The following is a 21,340-nucleotide window of genomic DNA, read 5'->3' on the forward strand; positions in this document are numbered from 1 at the left end:
CCACTATTGCCACCAGCTGTTCTTAAACCTTTGGTGTAAGAAACTGATTAGCAATCAAAACCGCCTTCACCAAACAAGGACATTCCACCAAAGAAGCAGATCACATCTTGGAACAGGCGACCTAAATACCCTGAGAGAACCTGCTTCTGTACAGAAATAACCCCCGCCCTGCAGACCGCGCACCCCTAGCCATCTCCTACCCCCCCACACACACTGGAACCCACACAGGGGTATCATCAAACAACTACAACCCATACTCGATGGGGACCCCATTCTGAAAGAAATATTTCCTGAACCCCCTCTTCTGGCCTTCAAACAACTCCCCAATCTCTCCAAGTCTCATCATCCAAAGCAAGCTCCCCACAGGGACAAAGCCCTGGCTGGGATGATTTAGCTGGGAATTGGTCCTGCTTTGAGCAGGGGGTTGGACTAGATGACCTCTTGAGGTCCCTTCCAACTCTGATATTCTATGATTCTATGATTCTATGATTCACAGACCAGGACACACCAACTCAAAGCAGCACCAGACCCTGCCAGAACAATAGATGCAAAACCTGCAGCCATATCTTCATTGCTACAATGATCAACACCCCCCACAAAACACCTTTCAAGATCCATGGGACTGTCCTGCAGATGCCCATCACAACACGTGCTGTATGTCATCCAGTGCACTAAGTGCCCAATAACCACTATGTGGGTGAAAGCAGACAATCACTGCGCTCTCGAATGAACTCACCCAGGGAAATGATCAAAGACAAAAACAACCTGTCGCCTGCGGGCGAACACTTTTCACCAAGCGATCACTCCGTATCTGACCTCTCAGTCCTCATCCTGCACAACACTTTCCAAAGACGAGCCTGGGAGCTTAAATTCATTACTCTGCTAGACACTCAAAATCACGGCCTGACCAGAGACACTGGATTTCTGGCTCATTACCACAATCTGTAACCCACTAACCCCATCTTTTTGTCCTATGACTACAGGAGTTTTAATGGACCACTTCACCTTGAATGATCCCTTAGGATATATGCTAACTATTTATGCTAAACTATCTGTTTGATCTTGCATTTAGCTGCGACACTCCGAGGACCTTTCCTAGACATGACCAAGAGCTCCGTGTGGCTTGAAAGCTTGATTCTCTCACCAACAGAAGTTGGTCCAACAAAAGATACACAGGTGCCAACTCTGTAGGTGCTCTGTGGCTGGAGCACCCATGGGGGAAAAATGGTGGGTGCTCAGCACCCACCAGCAGCCCCCCATCAGAAACTCCCCCTCACTCCCTGCACCTCCCGCCCACCACAATCAGCTGTTTCGCGGCATGCAGGAGGCTGGGAGGGAGTGGGGAGGAGCGAGGACGCGGCACCGTCAGGGGAGGGGGCGGAACAGGGTGGGAAGAGGCAGAGCAGGGTCAGGAAGAGGTGGGTGGGGTTGGGGCCTTGGGGGAAGGAGTGGAGTGGGGGCGGGGCCTGGGGCAGAGCCAGGGGTCGAGTGCCCTCCCAGCACATTGGGAAATCGGCGCCTGTGAAAAGAGATGACCTCCCCCACCTTGTCTCTCAGGTTAGCAACAGACAGCCGGAACTGGCCAAAGGTCCTTCTGGCCTAGAAGATGCTAATGGAAACAATTTGAAGAACAACTCCATCCCCACCAAACCTGGGGGAGGGGGAAATCAGCTGCCAAACTCAAAGCAGGTCCCCTGGAAACAAACAGCAGCTCCTCCCCTGTCCCTCGTCCCCCCGGGCACGGCGATGAGGCCTTGCATGAAGGGACTGAAAGCAGTTTTGCAGTGGCAAAGGCTGGGGGGGAGCAGCTGAGGTTTGTTTGCTGCAGAAGGTTAACATTAGTGCTCTCATTTTTGTGTGTGGTAGTATATTACACGCACACTCTGCCTGTCATATTTCCAAGCCAGATCAGGCTGCGTGTCTGGAAAGCATTATCCGAATGGCATTATGCATTAGACATTAATGAAGAGAACATGTGAGCTCTGCTCTCCAGCGCGGAGACTTCAAAAACGGAGCTGGGTTTGCATTAAAACCTACCTCAGTTCCCTCCTCGTTCTCCGCGGCTTGAGTGACAGGTCGGTAAATATTTGCTGAACTGGTTCATCCGGAGTTCTCTCTGGAAATGAAAATAAACCCAGGGAGAGGGACAGTGTTGGGGAGATGGGTTAGGAACATCAGAATGGCTCTCACGTCCGAGACACATACAGCCTGGTGCTTTCGATTATGGGACTGGGAATCAGGACTCCTGGGTTCGCTGTCTTGGCATGTGACCTCAGCCAAGTCACTCCGTCTCACTGTATCTGGCTTTCCCTGTCTCTATCATGGGGATAATAGCACGTCCTACCTCTCAGGAGTGCAGGGAGCTCTCAGATGGAAGCTGCTATAAAAACGCAGGGGGGTTGGTATTTAACTTGGTGTCCTACCTCTGACTTCAGCCAGGGCTTTTTTCCCCTTCCAGAATGAAGTACAAAGCCCCTCTCCATGTCCCTGCTCAAAAAGACAGCTGGACAATAATGCAACACTTCTCCCACAGGGGAGAAGAACATTTCCTTCCTGATCCCAGCTAGTTCTTAGTTTATGTCCTGAAACATGGGCCAATGGCCCTTGTAATGTTTTCCCTAAGCCAGTTACTACAGCTACTGTTCCTTATTCACATGTCAAATCCTCTTCTGAGTCTTAATAAAATATCTGCCTCATTAATGTCCTGCAGTGGTGAGTTCCACGGGTTTATTATACTGATGTGGCAGGTGTCAGTAGATGGCGCTGTTACTCAGTTTTTTCTTAGTGGGTTTTCTTCTCATAGAATCATAGAACTGGAAGGGACCTCAAGAGGTCATCTAGTCCAGTCCCGTGCACTCAAGGCAGGACTAAGTATTATCTAGACCATCCCTGACAGGGGGTTGTCTAACCTGCTCTTAAAAATCCCCAATGATGGAGATTCCACAACCTCCCTAGGCAATTTATTCCAGTGCTTAACCACCCTGACAGTTATGAAGTTTTTCCTAATGTCCAACCTAGACCTCCCTTGCTGCAGTTTAAGCCCATTGCTTCTTGTCCTATCCTCAGAGGTTAAGAAGAACAATTTTTCTCCCTCCTCCTTGTAACAACCTTTTATGTACTTGAAAACTGTTATCATGTCCCCTCTCAGTCTTCTCTTCTCCAGACTAAACAAACCCAATTTTTTTCAATCTTCCCTCATAGGTCATGTTTTCTAGACCTTTCATCATTTTTGTTGCTCTTCTCTGGACTTTCTCCAATTTTCCACATCTTTCCTGACATGTGGCGCCCAGAACTGGACACAATACTCCAGTTGAGGCCTATTCAGCGCGGAGTAGAGCGGAAGAATTACTTCTCGTGTCTTGCTTAAAACACTCCTGCCAATACATCCCAGAATGATGTTTGGGTTTTTTTGCAACGGTGTTACACTGTTGACTCATATTTAGCTTGTGATTAGCATGACCCCCAGATCCCTTTCCGCTGTACTCCTTCCTAGGCAGTCATTGCCCATTTTGTGTGTGTGCAACTGATTGTTCCTTCCTAAGTGGAGGACTTTGCATTTGTCCTTATTGAATTTCATCCTATTTACTTCAGACCATTTCTCTAGTTTGTCCAGATCATTTTGAATTTTAATCCTATCCTCCAAATGTTCTCGTGTCCTTTCCCACTATCATATGATATGGCCCTGTCTGTAGCCTGGCAAGATCTTCCACGTTGCATGGTTCCTCCAGGAGCTCGGTCAACCAACAACATCACATAATCATAGAAATACCAGGCTGGAAGGGACACTGAGAAGTTATCAAGTCCAGCCCTCTGCACTGTGGCAGGACCAAGTAAACCTGGACCAGCCCTGATAGGTGCTTGTCCAACTTGTTTTTAAAACACTTCCAATGATGGAGACACTCCACAACCTGCTTTGGAAGCCTATTCCAGAGCTTAAAAACCTTTAGAGCTAGAAAGTTTGTCCTAAATGTCCCTTGCTGCAGATTAAGCCCATTACTTCTTATCCTACCTTCAAAGGATTGGAGAATAACTGATCACCGCCCTCTTTATAACCACCCTTAATATATTAACATAACATACAAGACAACAACTTAACTCTAAGATAAAGCTACGGCACCATCTATTGGTGGAGGTGCTGTCTACACTGATCATTACCACAATGTCAGAAGGGACCATTGTGATTCTCTAGTCAGACCTCCTGTCCAACACAGGCCATAGGACTTCCCTGAATTAATCCCTGTTTGAACTGGTGTAGAAGTGGTCAAAGCCTGGACCCTGGGATGTTCAGAGAACTTTCTACGGTTTTGATTGGACTTTCTCTGCCTCGTGCTGATTGGCAGTTTGATCCAGTCCTTCCCCTCCCTCCGTCTCTTCACCGCAGCTTCACTCTCCCCCCAAAAACTGTGCTTCTAACTTGGAGTTGGCTGCCATCCCACAGTTCACTCTGCTCGTGTGTTCAACCCCATCCCCACCTGTCCTGTCTATTTAGATGGTAAATATTTATACCTTGTATGGAAGCCCCCTTCTCACCCCGATCTCCTGACACCTCTATCTCAGCAGGGCCTTCAGGAGCAGATGAGGAGAGCAGAAGTGAATGAGATCCAAGATCAGGGGGTTGCACCTTCATACCCATGAGTTACCCCAGCCCAGGTCTCGAGGGATGGAATTTGCCCTTCCTGCCAATCTGGGTCTGTGGGACAGGGAAAATTCTCACTTCATTGCTTTGTATTGTGGTGGCACTGGCTGCTCCAACCGAGATCAGGGCCTATTGTGCATGGGGCTGTATGTGCACATTGAGAGAGGCCCAAAGATCTAAATAGACTTGACAGATGCAGAGTGGGAGGGAAAATTCAGAGAGAGGAAGTGACTTGCCCAAGATCACCACCTGAGCTGGATGAGAACCCATGGGTCCTGAGTCCCAGCCCAGTGCCTGACCCACCACACCACGCTGCTTCCCCTTAAATGGGCTGGGCACCCTGTTACATTGACCACCTTTTTGACAGACATTCCTATGGTGCTCAGGCCACAATAGCCACCATGGGAAATGGAAGCTCACGGCCCTACTTGGAGTGGGTAAATACGTGTCCACGTCCCATTCAACTGGGGACCAAGAGTGCACCGCAAGCCATCGGCAGAGCCAGTAACCATCCTTCCTCCACCATTCGCAGCCCGGCAGCCACTTGTGAATCGATTGGAAACGTATCCCTCTTCGCTCAGCTGCATTGAACTGAACTAGGATTCTGACCAGCACAAGGCCTTCGGGGCAGCCAATGCCCGGGGGCAGATTAGAGACTGAAAAGACTAGCAACACAGAGACAGCACCTCATCTCTGGGGCAAAACCACCCCGCTGGCAAGAGCTCCTTACCGAGCGAAGGAGCAGATTGTGCGGCAGTGCCGGTGCGAGGTGCCGCTGGGCTACTGCTGTTTCCAGGGTAGAATTGCTGTGTTATGTTGCCGCAGAATGACTGACGTGAAGGGCTGGTGTTTCTCCACCCAGCTGGGCTCCATTCCTAGCCAGGCCCCAGACTCGCTTGGGCAAGTCACTTAAACGACATTGTGCCTCAGTTTCCCCCACCCCCGGGTAAAATGAGGATAACAAGACTGGGAGCTGTACAGTTTTCAGTATTCAGAGTGCTATATAAATTGTAAGGCTCATTTATCTCCAGACCATCTCCCTAGCTATCCGTCTGGAACCACATTCATTATTCCCATTAATTATCGTTACTGTTGCAGCAGCGTCTAAGAGCTGCACTCATGGAGCAGGACCCCCTGAGGCTCGGCGCTGTACAAACGTAACCCAGAAGCCGGGCCCTGCCCCAAAGACAATCTGCAGCGTGAGAGACGGGTCCTCATTTATCTAATCTACCCCTCATATAAGATTCCACTCACTGTAGCGTGTAGCCATGAGATACAGCTGAGATGGGCACAGAAGGATAAGTAACCATCCTGCGCTTGCCAGCCAGATCCCAGGATGGAAAAAGCAGGGTCATCATTTATCTTTCTGTGACTGCAGGCAGGTGACCCCCCTTGTACCTGCCCAGGAGCAGCTGTCCCCACACAGGTTTGGGAAGGGCCATCCTAGGGTTTTTAACTCATTGATTGCCAATTTAAATGAACAGGGCTCACCACAAGCCTGCTTGCTCAGGAACAAATGCTTGCGGAGAGCTCGTACCAACAGGTCAGCAAACTACCCTTACCTGGCGATCTGTTAAGGAAGGAGGGACCCGTGGTTCCAGCCCTAGCTTGGAGATCGAAGTTCAATTCTCTGCTCTGCCACAGATCGTTGGGCAAGTCTCTCAGGCTCAGATCCCCAAAGGAATTGATTCCCAAGGGAGTTAGGTGCCTGAAAAATCTCTGAGTGCACTCCAAGCCTCTGTACATTGCTTGACCCGCAGCCTGTTCCCTGTACTCCAGCCCCACACCCCACCACGTGGCCTTGTCACTGATCACAGGCTCATGCAGGTCACTCGAGCTGTTCCACACTCCCTTTCTCCAGCTGCTCTTCAATGCAAAAAGATCATCTCAGCCCTCAGGGCCGGCTCCAGCTTTTTTGCCGCCCCAAACGGCGAAGAAAAAGAAAAAAAAAAACCGATTGAGCTGCTGCCGAAGTGCCGCCGAAGAAGAAGAAGGGGAGTGAAGGACCCGCCGCCCAAGACCCAGACGTGCCGCCCCAATAACGGGCGGAGTGCCACCCCTTTCTATGGGCCGCCCCAGGCACCTGCCTCCTTCGCTGGTGCCAGGAACCGGCCCTGTCAGCCCTGCTCAACCAGAATCCGGGTCCAGCTGGAGTCAGAACACCCAGGCTGCTCCAGGCAATCCAGAGAGAGCCCAGAGAACCCTTAACTGACGGGTCTGTGGGGCCTGGTCCCAGTGTGGAGCAAAGATCTGCCCATGTGGATCCAACAGTTTAAGCCCCAGTTTAACCCTTCCCCTGCAGCAGCGGAAACGCGGACACATGGTCTCAATCTGTGGATCCAACTGCTTTGCCCCAGCCTCAGTAGCACTAAACTGCCCTAAAGAGGCAGCCAGGATCCCCCGCCGACGGAGGACTCCTTGGATAGCCACCTCCTTCTCCACTTTGTGTAGCGGGAGTAGAGGCTGCAGGAAGAGGCCGGACAGTGCACAGTCCTTGGCCAGCAGCACAGTGATCCGTCTGAGATTGCTGCGGTCCCATATAGACCACTGTGCGGGTTATGCCCCAAAACCCTGTAGGCGGCTCTAAATTACACCAGGCAGGCCCCAGCCAATCCAGAACTGACCGAGTACAGAGGTGGCTTCAAGTCACCTCCCCTGACCAGCTCTACTCAGCTAGCCCAAGAATTGCATCCAAGAGTTTAGTCAGGTTAAGAAGGATTAGAATTGTATTAGTCATGTCAATTTCACGCTACACGCACAGACTGACCAAAAAAACCTTCCATTGATAATAAATCAAAATGTACAGATAGGCAAAGTAAGAAAAATGCTGCTTGAAAACTTGCTAGACTCCAAATGCAGTGATTTACGACTCGTAAGCCAGGCTTGTTACAAATGGACTAGCAAAGAGAGAGTCATTGTTGATTTAAAGAGATTTACTTGGACTACTTGCACATGTGCTGTTTACTGTTACCTGAACTTGGTCCAGCTAGTAAGCTTAGGGAGGACTAATGACCCACCAGAGATTGGCAGAAAGCAGCACGTTTATTATATTGATAGCTAAGCTCAAAAGAAGGGGAGGGGGCAAACTCACCCTCGCATACTCACGCTCCCAGGACAGGCACGGCACTGGATGTCAGGATCCTTCAAGGTAAGTGTCCCACAGTGCAGTGATGGATGGGGCGATGAAGGGAAGTCTTCCTGAGGCACAATAAAATGCAACGCGGCGAATCACTGGCCAGGCGGTCCGGGCGAAGGGCCTTCATGGGAGGTCCAAGCTTGTGAGTGCACTGCCGAGCACATGGCCCCTTCCTCTTTTAAGGGCCTGCTCCTCATGGCCTGCGACTAGAGATGACTTGGCCACGTCTGGTTGGGCACACTCCACCTCGGGCAGTGTCCATGCAGTGGGTGTGTGATCGCTGCCTAATCAGAGTGCCAGACACCTTGTCTACCTGGGAGCTCTTCTGATCTTCCAGCTGTTCAACCAGCCCATTCATCCCACAAGCATTCCAGGGGGGAGCGGGAGGGGGAAAGCCACTTCACAGCTATTCGAAGAGGGTGAGGAGACAAAAAGGGGGGGAGTGTAACAGACCTTTTGAACATACAGGTTATACAGAGCATAGTCATACTTTTAGCCAGGATGAGTAAGGAATGGTGTCCCTAGCCTCTGTTTGTCAGAGATGGATGGCAGGAGAGAGATCACTTGATCATTGCCTGTTAGGTTCACTCCCTCTGGGGCACCCGGCATTGGCCACTGTTGGCAGACGGGATACTGGGATAGACGGACCTTTGATCTGACCCAGTACGGCCGTTCTTATGTTCTTATACAGAGCATACAGGTCACTGCTGCTCCTACACCATTTACCATTGGTGTTTTAACGGTTCACAAAGCTTTAACTTTTTGAATCTCAACCTCAACTCTCATTAAGTTATTGTCTCCCCTCCCCCCATTAATTTCCGGCAACTGTGAAAATGTAAATAGCTCAAAAAGGCTGAAAAACAAACCTCAATATGATCCATCAAAATGATACAAAACTAAAAATCAAATTCTGCCGAGACGAAGTTTAGCACTAGGGCGCTAACCAAGAAGTGAAACTAACAAGACCGAGACATTGAAACTGACTTTTGGCCCTGCCCTTTATGAGTCAGGCCCTTGGAAATCATGAGACTGGCTTAAAAATCATAAGATTTGGAAGATAATCAATGGGGGGGGAAGAGTCTTTTTATCTGCCCCCCAGTGCTGGAGCCTTCGAGGTTCATGTTTCCAAGCTTTTCTCTGCCCCCTGGAGAGCTAGAGACGTACTTTCTTTCTGAAAACAAAAGGGAAGGGTAAGGCAAAGTGACCCGAAGAACCGGCTGTAGCAGGAGCCGAGCGAACTGGACATTTATTACAATTCTTTTGGTTTCTTAGCAATCTCGGGCGCGATTAGCAAGGCAAAGAAGGCGAGAACTGTGTCTGAGACATTGGCTCATCGCCTTGACAGCTGCCCTCCAATGGCGCTTTCAAACATGAGGCTCCTTTTAGGCAGAACATTATCCCCTGCGCTCGCTGCGGCCGTCGCGTCACTCCTGGGCAAGGAGAAATGGAGGTGGCTAAATGCCATGAGACTGAGCTGAGCAGGGCTGAGTTATTGCTCCTTGTGTCGCTGTCACAGAGGTTTAGGCTCCGGGGCTTTGAGAGCCGGGGAGATACAAGGCCCTGCTTTGCTGTGTCTCGGCTCTGCCAGTTGCACACATGGATGTGGTGTAGCTATTAAGGCAGTTCATGTCGCAGCAAGGCTCTTTGACAATATCATGCACACTGAGTGCTGCTCGGGTGTCTTCGCTCAAGCTCACTTACTCCGCTTCAGCCTTCATGTTATTCTGAGCGATCAGCCGGAGCAGAAGGGATGGTCAGACAGGGGGAGGGAGGAAGGGAGGATTTTCCAACAGACCAGGCCTGTGCAAAGCCTGGGCACTTTTCATTTGTCCTTAGTTCGCCTTGAATGCTGGGGCTGTATGAAAGGATCAGAGCGAAACTCAGAGGAACTCCCCAAGAAATTCAGTTCCCTGAGAGCGGCCGGCCCGGCACAGCGAGGCCCCGCCACCCGGCTCCCCGGCGGCCGGCCCGGCACAGCGAGGCCCCGCCACCCGGCTCCCTGGCAGCCGGCCCGGCACAGAGAGCCCCCGCCACCCAGCCTGGGACAGCGATCCCTGCCACCCAGCTCCCCAGCCACCCAGCCCGGCACAGAGAGCCCCAGCCACCCAGCTCCCCGCCACCCAGCCCGGCACAGAGAGCCCCCGCCCCCCGGCTCCCCGGCGGCCGGCCCGGCACAGCGAGGCCCCGCCACCCGGCTCCCCGGCGGCCGGCCCGGCACAGCGAGTCTCAATAACTAGGCTGTCTAAAGAGGAAGAACAGTGTCAAGCAGTGGAGCAATGGGGCTGCTCTTGCTCTGGCCAAGAGTCCCAGCCTGCCCCTCACATCCATCCAGGTGCCCACGGTCCCCGGGTGTCGCTCCCTGATCCCCTCTCTCCACCAGGTCCCCACGATCGTCTGTCCCGGAATTCACCCTAGAGCCTTCTGTACAGGTTGCGGAAGGAAATGCCTTAGAGCAGAGGTGGGCAAACTACGGCCCGCGGGCCACATCTGGCCCCTGAGCTCCTGGCCCGGGAGGCTAGTCCCCGGCCCCTCCCCTGGTGTCCCCCCTCCCCTGCAGCCTCAGCTCGCTCTGCCGCTGGTACAAGGCTCTGGGCAGTGGGGCTGTGAGCTCCTGGGGCAGCGCAGCTGCAAAGCCCGGCCTGACCCGGTCTCTGTGCTGTGCCGTGCGTGGCTGACTCCAGCCGGGCGACGCGGCTGCCTGTCCTGGTGCGGCCGTGCCGCCAGCCACCAGTGCTCCAGGCAGCATGGTAAGGGGGCAGGGAGCAGTGGGGGTTGGATAGAGGGCAGGGGAGTTCGGGGATGGTCAGGGGCCTGGGGTGTGGATAGGGGTGGGGGCGTTCAGAGGGTGAGGAACAGGGGGGTTGAATGGGTGCGGGGGTTCGAGAGGCGGTCAGGGAGAAGGGGTGGCTGGATAGGGCAGCGGTGCGGGGGCAGTCAGGAAGGAGAGGAGGGGCTGGATGGGGTGGTGGGGGCAGTTAGGGGCAGGGCATCTGGGGCGGTCAGGGGACAGAGAGTGGGGGCGGGTGTGGATGGGGCAGAGGTCCCAGGGGCAAGAAGCAGGGGGGTCGGCTAGGGGGCAGGGGCCGGGCCACGTCTGGCTGTTTGGGGAGGCACAGCCTCCCCTAACCGACCCTCCATACAATTTCTGAAACCCGATGCGGCCCTCAGGCCAAAAAGTTTGCCTGCCCCTGCCTTAGCGGCTGGCCCTAAATACTCTGGGGTTCAAAGCCCCTCCCTGCCTGTGAGTGGACAACAGAGGATGGATCGCACAGTAATAGCCCCGTTCTGTTCATTCCCCGTGAAGCACCTGTCATTGGCCACTGTCAGAAACGGATTTTTAGTTTTTTACTCAAATGAAAAGAATAAACAAAAAACCCCAGAACATTTTGACCAAAAGGAACATTTTTTTTACAAAAACGCTCATGCTGGTTAAAAAGCCATTTTTCATTGGGAAAAAAAAAATCTTTTGACCGTGTGTAATTTATATATCCAGCAGCACCCTGGCTACGTGTGTCCAGTCTCCCTCTAGTGGACCATTCACCACAGGATAACACCCTACTATTGCCAGAAGCTAATGGAGTTACTCCCTTAGCTCAGGTGATACAAAGAGGTACATTGGTGTTAGAGATCCCGGGGGATCCCCTCTGGTGGGCATTATTATATGTATGTGTTTGTCAGGGACTCCGATAACCCCAACAATGGGCAGGGTATTGTTATGACAGGTGTCATCAGGTGGTGCTGTTACACACAATCTTCCAGATTATTTTTCTTAGCATGCAAGCAAGTTTTGACACCTGGGAAGACATGCTGTGCAGTTGTTAGTTTGGGGTATATAAATGTCTACATTGTGGCAGTTTGGGGAGAGAGGGAGCTGTGTGAGCAGAAGGAGCATTTGCTACCTGCTGTGGGCTCTGATTAGAGTAAGTTCTCGAGGCAGAGCTGTTCCTGGAGAAATAGATGTTGGGCTGAGATTCCCAGGAGAAGGGATTGGCCTGCATGCTGTTTGACCGGCTCTGTTCCAGGACTAGGGTGTGTATAAATAAAGCAAGGGACGCTTAGAACATACCCAGACTCCACCTCACTGATTTCTCCTCTGCTGGGAAGTTGAGCTGAAAGGCCCTGGACATCTGCTACTGCTCCAGCAACCCTGCTGTGAGAACAGGACACTGGCATCAGTAGAAAGGGCAACAATATAAATACCTAGACAAATGGGCCCCACCTGTTTAGCATATGCCTAGTGTAACCCTTGCTTCCAGCTGCCAAAAGCCCATTCCAAATCCTTGTCTACACTCAGAGTGGCTGCTCTGATTTCCATTTACACTAGGCTGATTTGGGTTTCATTTAAGTCGAGTGGAATCAGGTTTAAGCTAATCTGAATTGAGCTGCTTTTAACCCCAAATCAGAGCAGCCCCACAGGGCTTGCATGGGAATGAAACCGGATTGAAAACCTCCCACCTTTAAACGGTTGCAATTCCTGGTCAGGCTCCAGAGAATCCTCCCCCCGCCCTCCAAAGAGTTTGCCAGGGTGCCTTGCTTTTAAAGGGTCGATAAAGCCGGTGGGTCCTGTTTGGGGTGTAGGGATTGGGAACAGCTCTGTGCTCCCTGGAAAGGGCTGGCCTGAGAGGAATGAAGCTAAGATGCCTCCTTTCTCTTTCTGTCTCGCTCTGATTCTCTTGCTCTGTGTCTCCCCCCGCACCCCTTCCTCTCTCGCCTCTCCATTCCTTTGTTCCCGCCGAGGAGCAGGCCATGTCTGTCTCTGGCACTGTTACAGGCCTTCAGGAGTGCAGCGGCTTGAGCAATAACAAGGTGCAGGTGTAATCAATCTGCCAAGGACAAGAAAGCTTTTAGCCCTGGAAATCTCACTTGCAGACACATTAGCCGGGCTGACGGCCTCCTGGAGGTGGATTAGGTTTCAGCTCGGTCGTTTGCATTTCAGGAGCTGAGCGCTTGCCCAGTTGTAAGACTTTATTACATGGAAAATGCTTTAACCCCCATCCACGCGCTTAGGCAAGGAGGGGAGGTCTCGGGGGCTTTAAACAAGGGACAGGAGGGGGATTTTCCTGCTCGGAGAAAGTATGAATTTTCTGAATAAACCACCTTCTGCTCAGCCTCTGTAATGGTGCCAGATCCCACAGCGAGCTGGGAGAGAGCCTGTCCAGCAGGATCGTGCTGTTTCCACAGGAAAAGTTAGCCCCAGAAAGGTTCCTTGTGATGTGAGGAGAAGCCAGCTTAGAAAGTGACCGAGGGCTCTGTCCTGGGGGGAAACTGAGGCTACACAACTCCCAACAGACTGGCTTCCCCACATCTGGTCAGGGCCCCATTCAGAACATGCTGCACATAGACAGTCAGCTAGCGAGAGATCAGACAGCAGAGATGGGACTAGAACACAGGTTTTCTGCCTCAAGGCCCTTGGCCTGCTCCCAAGGGGGCACCTTGCCCTTCCTAGCTAGAGTCTTGGCCAGTGTTATCCTTGTCCTCCATCCCTTCGGTGTTGCACTAACTGCTTGTGTCTCTTCAGCCCAGGGCCTGTCTTTCAGCCCAATGGGCCCCCCATCTTGGTTGGGGCCCTCTAGGAGCGACTGTGATACAAATATCAAATAATAGCAACATGGGCTGCCTCCCATCTCAAGATCTCCCAGCCTTTATGTACCATGGCCAGTCTTTTCCATCTACTAAGACCTTGCGATAGGACAGTGGGATAGAATGGACTCCTGTGGTCACACCCTGCACACTACTGTAATAATTGTTGTACCAGGCATGTCTTGTAAGTTATCATAGAATCATAGAATATCAGGGTTGGAAGGGACCTCAGGAGGTCATCTAGTCCAACCCCCTGCTCAAAGCAGGACCAACCCCAACTAAATCATCCCAGCCAGGGCTTTGTCAAGCCTGACCTTAAAAACCTCTAAGGAAGGAGATTCCACCACTTCCCTAGGGAACCCATTCCAGTGCTTCACCACCCTCCTAGTGAAATAGTGTTTCCTAATATCCAACCAAACCTCCCCCACTGCAACTTGAGACCATTACTCCTTGTTCTGTCATCTGCTACCACTGAGAACAGTCTAGATTCATTCGTCTAGTTATCATTGGCAAACTCATAATTTGCTGGTCAGCATCATCCTGATAAAATGCGTGTGGCAACACTGCATGTAAATCAGTAAGATGTCCCTGTCTGGTGTTATTAACACATGTTCCAAACCCCACCGCCCTGCCCAAACTGAGGTCAGCAAACAGGTCCCTGCACAAAGGAACGTGTGCTCTGCTTCTTTTGCATTTAAGCAGCAAACAGAGTGGTCAAGCAGGAAGGGGAACAATGAAAGCTCAAACGTGAGAAAAGTCTGCAGGGAACATCCTTCTCCATAGACTCTTTGTCTCCTAGTGCCCAGCTGGAAATGTCTTTCAAGAGAGGGGCTGAAACTATGAAAAGGAGAGACAAAAACCCCAAGGTGTGTACGTGTGTACACACACCCACACACACACACCATCGCATTCACTGCACCTGAAGTGACAAAGCAGGAACTCATTGGACTCTAGGAGATCGCTCAGCTGCTGAGGGCATGTGGGGGGAAACGTTGCTTGAATCTGATATTGTTTGTTAAGTTCGGTATTGGTAACCGTCTTATCGTTATTTGTCTTGTAACCATTTCTGAGGTTTATGCCTCATTACGTGTATTCACTTAAAATCCATCTCGTTATAGTTAAGAAACTTGTTTTATCTAATCCAGTGTGTTTAAACTGGTGTGTCTGAATTACTATTTGAGCTAAAGAGCTGGCATATTATTCCCTGTAAGCAATGATAGATTTAAAATGTTCTGTCCTGTCCAGGAGAGGGCTGGGCAGTACAGGGCACACATTTCTGGGGGAAATCTGGGACTGGGCAGGTGCTGGGGTCACTCTGCAGTATAACCCAGGTTGCTGAGAGCCAGCGTGTAACCCCAGTGTGGCTGGCAGTTACACAGACACCCAGGTTGTGGTTTGCAGGCTGCTTGGTTGTTCCGTGTGAGGAGAGATGAATAAGACTGGGACTTTTCAGCTTGGAAAAGAGACAACTCAGGGGAGATATGATTGAGGTCTATAAAATCATGAGTGGTGTAGAGAAAGTAGATAAGGACGTGTTGTTTACTACTGCTCATAACACAAGAACTAGGGGTCACCCAATGAAATTAATAGGCAGCAGGTTTAAAACAAACAAAAGGAAGTATTTCTTCACACAGCACACAGTCAACCTGTGGAACTCCTTGCTGGAAGATGAAGTAAAGGCCAAGACCATAACAGGGTTCAAAAAAGAACTAGGTAAATTCATGGAGGATAGGACCATTAATGGCTATTAGCCAGGATGGGCAGGGATGTTGTCCCTAGCCTCTATTTGGCAGAAGCTGGGAATGGGCGACAGGGGATGGATCACTTGATGATGACCTGTTCTGTTCAATCCCTCTGGGGCACCTGGCACTGGCTACTGTCGGCAGACAGGACACTGGGCTGGATGGACCTTTGGTCTGACCCAGTCTGGCCGTTCTTATGTTATGTGAGTGGCCCAGGTGGGAGCCACGTCAGCGAGGCATGGGAAGGCAGCCAAGGCTGCAGGACAGGGCTGACACAGCTGCTCGTTTATCTGGATTATACCCTGGTGTGTCAGATGGGTCTTGGGTGCTCTGGGTGACAGGAGGTTGGGGATCTCCTGGGGAAAAGGTGACCATGTGGCAAACCCCCCACCCCGGTACTGGCCTTTCTTGTGGGATGCTCCACCTGGGATGCCAAAACCTGGACTCCCCCCTCCCCCATTAGAGGTGGGTCAGGGTTGCAGGGTGGCATGAGGAAATCTGGCTCTGATACTACCTGTGACCAAGGAGGGAGCGTGTATCCCAGCACCAGGCTTGTCACAAGCCCTGAATTCCCTCCCGGCACCCCCGATGTGTATCTCTTTCCCAGCCCTGGGACCCCTAGAAAGTATTTCCCCTTTCCCTCTGCTTGCTCATATTCCCCGCACAGCAAGCGCCAGCGAAGGCAAACGTGTCTGAAACAGCATTTATTTTGCCAGCGGAGGAGGAGAGATGGATTTCAGCCTGGGTCAGGCACCTCCTTCGAAGCAGAATGTTTAGCCTTCAAATTCTTACGGTAAGTGTTATACCCCCTGGATTCCTCAGCCTTCGGGCCTCTCTCATCCCCAGCCCCCTCCCAGCTCTGGACCCAACCAACCACAGAGTTCCTCTCCGACTGCAGTGCGCTCGCTTCTGGGGTTATTTCTTTTAAAGGGACCCTGTCAAGATAAAAACCATATAACTCAAGAACAGCTGGACGGATTTCACTCCCAATAATTGCCCCTTGGACTGAGACCAAACAGGCAAATTCCACCACAAAAGGAGAATGTGTGAGGGGGCCATAAGAGAGCAGAGACAAGAAATCTGTATAGACAGAGGCCCGAGAAACTATATTAGATTAATAGTCCATTTTCTAGCCTATGTTATTAACAGCTCTTTAGATTATTAGTAACGATTACAGTAGCTTCTAGCCCCAACCCCGACTGGATTTTCAGTGTGCTTGGTGCTGCACAGACAGAGGGGGGTGAGTCCCTGCCCCAAAGAGCTTACAACTGAAATAGACAAGAGAGGCACAGGAAACACTCTCACCCCCTTTTACAGATGAGGAACGGAGACACAGAGTTTAAGTGACTTGTCCAAGGTCCCACAGGAAGTCTGTGGCAAAGTGAGGCCTTGACCCTGGGTCTGCTGGAGCCCAGCTCAGTGCCTTAACCACAAAAGAATGAATCAATGGACAATGTTGCAATTTCTGCTGTTCGTTTTCAGTCATTCATAGATTTAAGGCTAGAAGGTTCCATTCTGATCGCCCAGCCTGACCGCCTGCATGACCCAGGCCAGAGACTCAACGAATGTGTCTTTGAGAACGAGTGCTTTGCGTTCCACTCAGCTTTCCCCGTGAAACGAATAGAGCTGCTTGGGGAAGTGTCTTATTTTCTGCAAAAAGGGTTAAAGACAAACACGTGTTTTTCATTTTTAATCCAGAACAACATGGCAGAATTTTTAAAGGTGTTTGTTAAACTCGACCTCCCCCTCCTCTCCAAAAAAAATCAAAACATGTTTCTGACCATAGAAAAACAGAAAATATTTTGGGGGTTGGGGTTCGAAAATCAAACACTTCTGGCGTTCCACGAGTGAAAAGCTTTCAGGTTTGCAAAGTTGGACGAAACCCCAGTAAATCACCCCCGAAATGAAACTGTTCGTGACGATTTCCACTGTGTCAAAAAGCCATTTGGGATCGAGAGGGTTTCGTCGACAGTTTTTGCGACTGTCTCTTGAAAAGAATGAGAAAGCCAGTCCCGTCGGCATCTGTGCCTCGTTCGAGTCGTTTTCAGCTTTCGAGGGTGAGCGTGTCCGGGGTTGGAGCGGGGGTAGGGGGCAGTCTGGCGACGGAGGGTGTCCCTTCCGTTAGCGCTGCAGATCTGAGGAGGGGGAGGAGAGTTGCAATGTTCATTGGGCTAGGTCAGAATGAAGGCATGTTGGCAGGCTCCTGTGCTGTGGGGGGTGGGGGGAGCAGTTACGTTTACTCTGTGACTAGCTACGGGAGTTCAGTCTCCGGGGGAAAGGCCAAGAAGTGGATTTCAGAAGACGAGGCATATGGATCAAGGAGGAGGAGAGTCCGGTAATTAGGGTGCTAGCCTGGCACTTGGTAGGCCTGGGTAAAATTCCCACCTCTGCCACAGACTCCCTGTGTGACCCTGGGCTTGCTGGAAGATTCTCAGCACCTTGAAGTCTTTAAACCATGACTTGAGGACTTCAGTAGCTCAGACATAGGTCAGGGGTTTGTTACAGGAGTGGGTGGGTGAGATTCTGTGGCCTGCGTTGTGCAGGAGGTCAGACTAGATGATCATAATGGTCCCTTCTGACCTTAAAGTCTATGAGTCTATGGTTCTATGACTTTGCCCCCGATCCTCAAAGGTATTGAAATCAATGGGAGTTAGGCACCTAAGTACATTTGAGGGTCTGTGCCTCAGTTCCCCGTCTGTACAATGGGGATCCTCGCACTACCCTGCCTCCCAGGGGAGATTATGAAGCTAAATCCACTAAAGATTGTGAGGTGCTCAGGGCAATGAGGGCCAGATAAGTCCCTGAGACCAATGAAGTGGTACCCCCGTGACCCTTTGTACCCGTCCAGCACTGATGCCTATTTCAGGTGGCTTCAGCTTCGGCCTAGGTCCCCCCCTTCCTCGGACACACGTGCCTCCACTTGACAGCGGGCACTTTCGGAGAGTCCACCGCGTTGTTGCCCAGTGACACCCTTCGTCTTGGAGCGACACTTGCAACTACCTGTGGACTTTAGACCGTATTCCTTCAGCTGCGAGCAGGCTGGACCCAGGAGAGTCGTGCCGGAGGCGCCGTTTGTGCAGGAAAGGCTCGGAGCGGGGGAGCGGTTCGAGTGTAGACACACTGAAAGGGCAGCGCTGAAGCTAGCAGCGCTGGGGGCAGCGTGTTGATGTCAAATTGGTCACTCGCCTGAAGAACCGGCTTAGCAATAACCTCCCAGCAGAATCATAGAAATCACAGAATCGTAGGATTGGAAGGGACCTCGAGAGGTCATCAGGTCCAGCCCCCTGCATGGAGACAGGACTAGGTATTATCTAGACCATCCCGGACACCCCTGCCCACGCCCGTTGCGTTGCGAGTGCCCAGCACTTCTGAAAATCAAGCCCTAAGCATGTCAAGTTATGGCTCCAAAACTTGAACAGGTCAGATTAGCGACACCTTTCAAAACCTGGGCCCAGGTGACGGTGTAAGAGCCACCCTCAGAACTCAGCAGTCCTGCCTCGTGGCCCTGGGCTCAGATCACATCACTTTGCCTTCGCGCGAGGAGGGAAAAACCATAACACACAATGCAGCAATGGCCGAAGTGCGAAATGCCCTTTTTGGTTCCGTTTTCACCAAACAGCTCAGCGGCGATCGGACGACCACCGTAGTGAACATCCGTGTAACCGGGGTAGGATCGGAGGCTAAAATAGGGAAAGAACAAGTTAAGAATTACGCAGACAAGTCTACACTGCTCAGGGGCCAGGCCCCACCTGTCCCTTCAGCTAATGAACCAACGAGCTTGGCGACGCTTGGTCGGCTCGGCGGCCTCCCAGAGACAGGGATCTGCCCAGCTGCCAGCGCGAGTCGCCTGCCACCCGCAGAGCGGTTCCTCACAGCTGAGTGTGTCAGGCCCCAGCCATGGGCAAGCTCTGCCTATGGGCAGCTCTCGCAAGGCATTGCAAGCTTGGCCTGCCCCTCCCGCCCCCCACTATCCCAGTCCTGGGCTCCCCGCTGCAGATGCCCCTCAATCCATCCCACAACCCTCCTGCTACAAACACTGCTGCTGTCCTGGAGCCAGGAGAGCTGCCGTCACTTCTGCCCAGGCCTCAAGCGGAAGAGGCTCAAGAACCACTTTTTCTGGGCTGTCGGGATGGGTAGGTTTTGTCTAGGGATCTACCCACTTCCCGTCTCCTCAGCACCCACAGTGGGCAGCAGGGCCAGGCAGTGGTGTGCCGTGGGGCCCCTAAAGCTCATGGGGTCTATGCACTGACGGAAAGCTACGGCCTCTCCTGTCGCCTGCAGGTTCGGAGATACAGGCCCATTCCAGAGACGCGCCGGTGATGAAAAGCCTTTTGCAATAAGGAGGAAGAAGCAGGGTGGAATTATCCTTCCTGCCTGTGCTGGGCTTGGGATCAGCGCACCAGGGGCCCTGATTTCTCAGCACAACCTTCCCCCAGAGAGTCGCGATTAAGCACACCCTCCGCTCGCTCCAAAGCCGTACTGCGGGCAAACCTCCCAGGGTTCCTCTGCTGAGCGCATGGGAGGGCTCCCATCCATTTGCCTGCCAAGAAAAATATTTACCCACGGTCAGAGCTCTCCAGGCTGTGCTACCCTTCCCAGCCCCTGCGGGGGTGTGGGTGTGTGTGTGTGGAGGGGAGATAACATTCCTACAGCTTCATTGTGAGTTTCAGCTTTGAAAAGCTCAAAACAAAAGTTTCAGAGCCACCGAGTTCCAGCTGGTTTTGTGTGGAACCCCTGCCGCACCCCAGATGAGCTTGGGACTCCCTGGATAGGTAAGAAAGATGTGCAGTGACACGGCTTTAAATAGCAAAGCACGTTTAGGGGAAGGAACATCGAATCGTAGGAATGACCTTGAGAGGTCATCTAGTCCAGGGGCTCTCAACCTTTCCAGACGACTGTCCCCCTTTCCGGAGGCTGATTTGTCTTGTGTAGCCCCAAGTTTCACCTCACTTAACAACGACTTGCTCACAAAACCAGACATAAAAATACCAAAGTGTCCCAGCCACTCTAGTACTGAAATATTGCTGACTTTCTCATTGTTACCATCTAGTTATGAAATAAATCAATTGGAATATAAATATTGTACTTACATTTCAGTGTATCGTATATAAAGGAGTATAAACAAGACATTGTATGAAATTTTACTTTGTACTGACTTCACTAGTGCTTCTGATGTAGCCTGTTGTAAAACTAGGCAAATCTCTAGATGAGTTGATGTACCTACCCCCTGGACGAGCTCTGCCTGCCCCCAGAGGTACGCGTACCTCTTGTTGAGAACCACTGATTTAGTCCAGTTCAGTCTTCTCATGGCAGGACTAAGTATTATCTAGACCATCCCTGACAAGGGTTTGTCTAAGCTGTTCTTAAAAAATCTCCAATGATGGAGATTCCACAACCTCCCCAGACAATTTATTCCAGTGCTTAACCACCCTGACAGTTAGGAAGTTTTTCCTAATGTCCAACATAAACCTCCCTTGCTGCAATTTAAGCCCATTGCTGCTGGTCTTATCCTCAGAGGTTAAGTAGAACAATTTTTCTCCCTCCTCCTTGTAACAACCTTTTCTGTACATCTTTCTGTCTATAGTCACATCATTAGAGTCCCGGAGCCCGGGGCAGAGATTTGGATGCTATGGGGAAGCTGGCTGCTTGGCAATATTTGTGGGAGTGTGTGTTGGGTGGGAGTCTGCACACCCATGCGGGCGCTTGGGTATGTTCATACACGTGAGAGGGGTGCTGCGTGTAGAGATGTGAAGGTCCGGGGAAAAAACCTGCAGACTTGTGGGGAAAAAAACTATTTTTTTCCGTGTTTTTTCCAAGGCCCCCAAAAATTGGAAATTTGGGGGGAAACTGAAAAGCAACTCCTCTGTGAACTATTTTCTCTCCAAATGAGCAATGAAAGAGGAAGAAAAGAAGGAAAAGCTTCAGCGAGGCTAGCATTTCCAAGAATACATTTGTAAGTGTTCAGTTATCCGCCTCTACCCCGATATAACGCTGTCCTCGGGAGCCAAAAAATCTTACCGCGTTATGGGTGAAACCGCGTGATATTGAACTTGCTTTGATCCGCCGGAGTGCACAGCCCCGCCCCCCCCGAGCACTGCTTTACCGCGTTATATCCGAATTCGTGTTATATCGGGTCGCGTTATTAGAGGTGTATTATACTGGTTCATGGCTTCCCTTTGCCAGAAGCTGGGAATGGGCGACCGGATGGATCACTTGATGATTCCCTGTTCTGTTCATTCCCTCTGG

At 51.4% G+C, this 21,340-nt stretch overlaps 1 protein-coding gene across 2 annotated transcripts in view; it reads left to right on the top strand.

Moving 5' to 3' along the window:
- Positions 1–15,791: 15,791 nt before the first annotated feature.
- The window catches only part of SIGLEC1 (sialic acid binding Ig like lectin 1), a 67,643-nt gene continuing 62,094 nt past the window's right edge, over positions 15,792–21,340 (top strand). The window contains exon 1 of one of the 2 annotated variants that reach the window (XM_054030804.1): positions 15,792–15,887. The gene's annotated coding sequence lies outside the window, so the exon portion shown is untranslated. Of the gene's footprint in view, positions 15,888–19,744; positions 19,867–21,340 lie in introns of those variants that run through there. The other variant, XM_054030802.1, reaches the window with a different exon arrangement.

The sequence above is a fragment of the Malaclemys terrapin genome, chromosome 5 (assembly GCF_027887155.1).
Source record: "Malaclemys terrapin pileata isolate rMalTer1 chromosome 5, rMalTer1.hap1, whole genome shotgun sequence".
In the NCBI taxonomy this organism is placed as follows: Eukaryota; Metazoa; Chordata; order Testudines; family Emydidae; genus Malaclemys; species Malaclemys terrapin.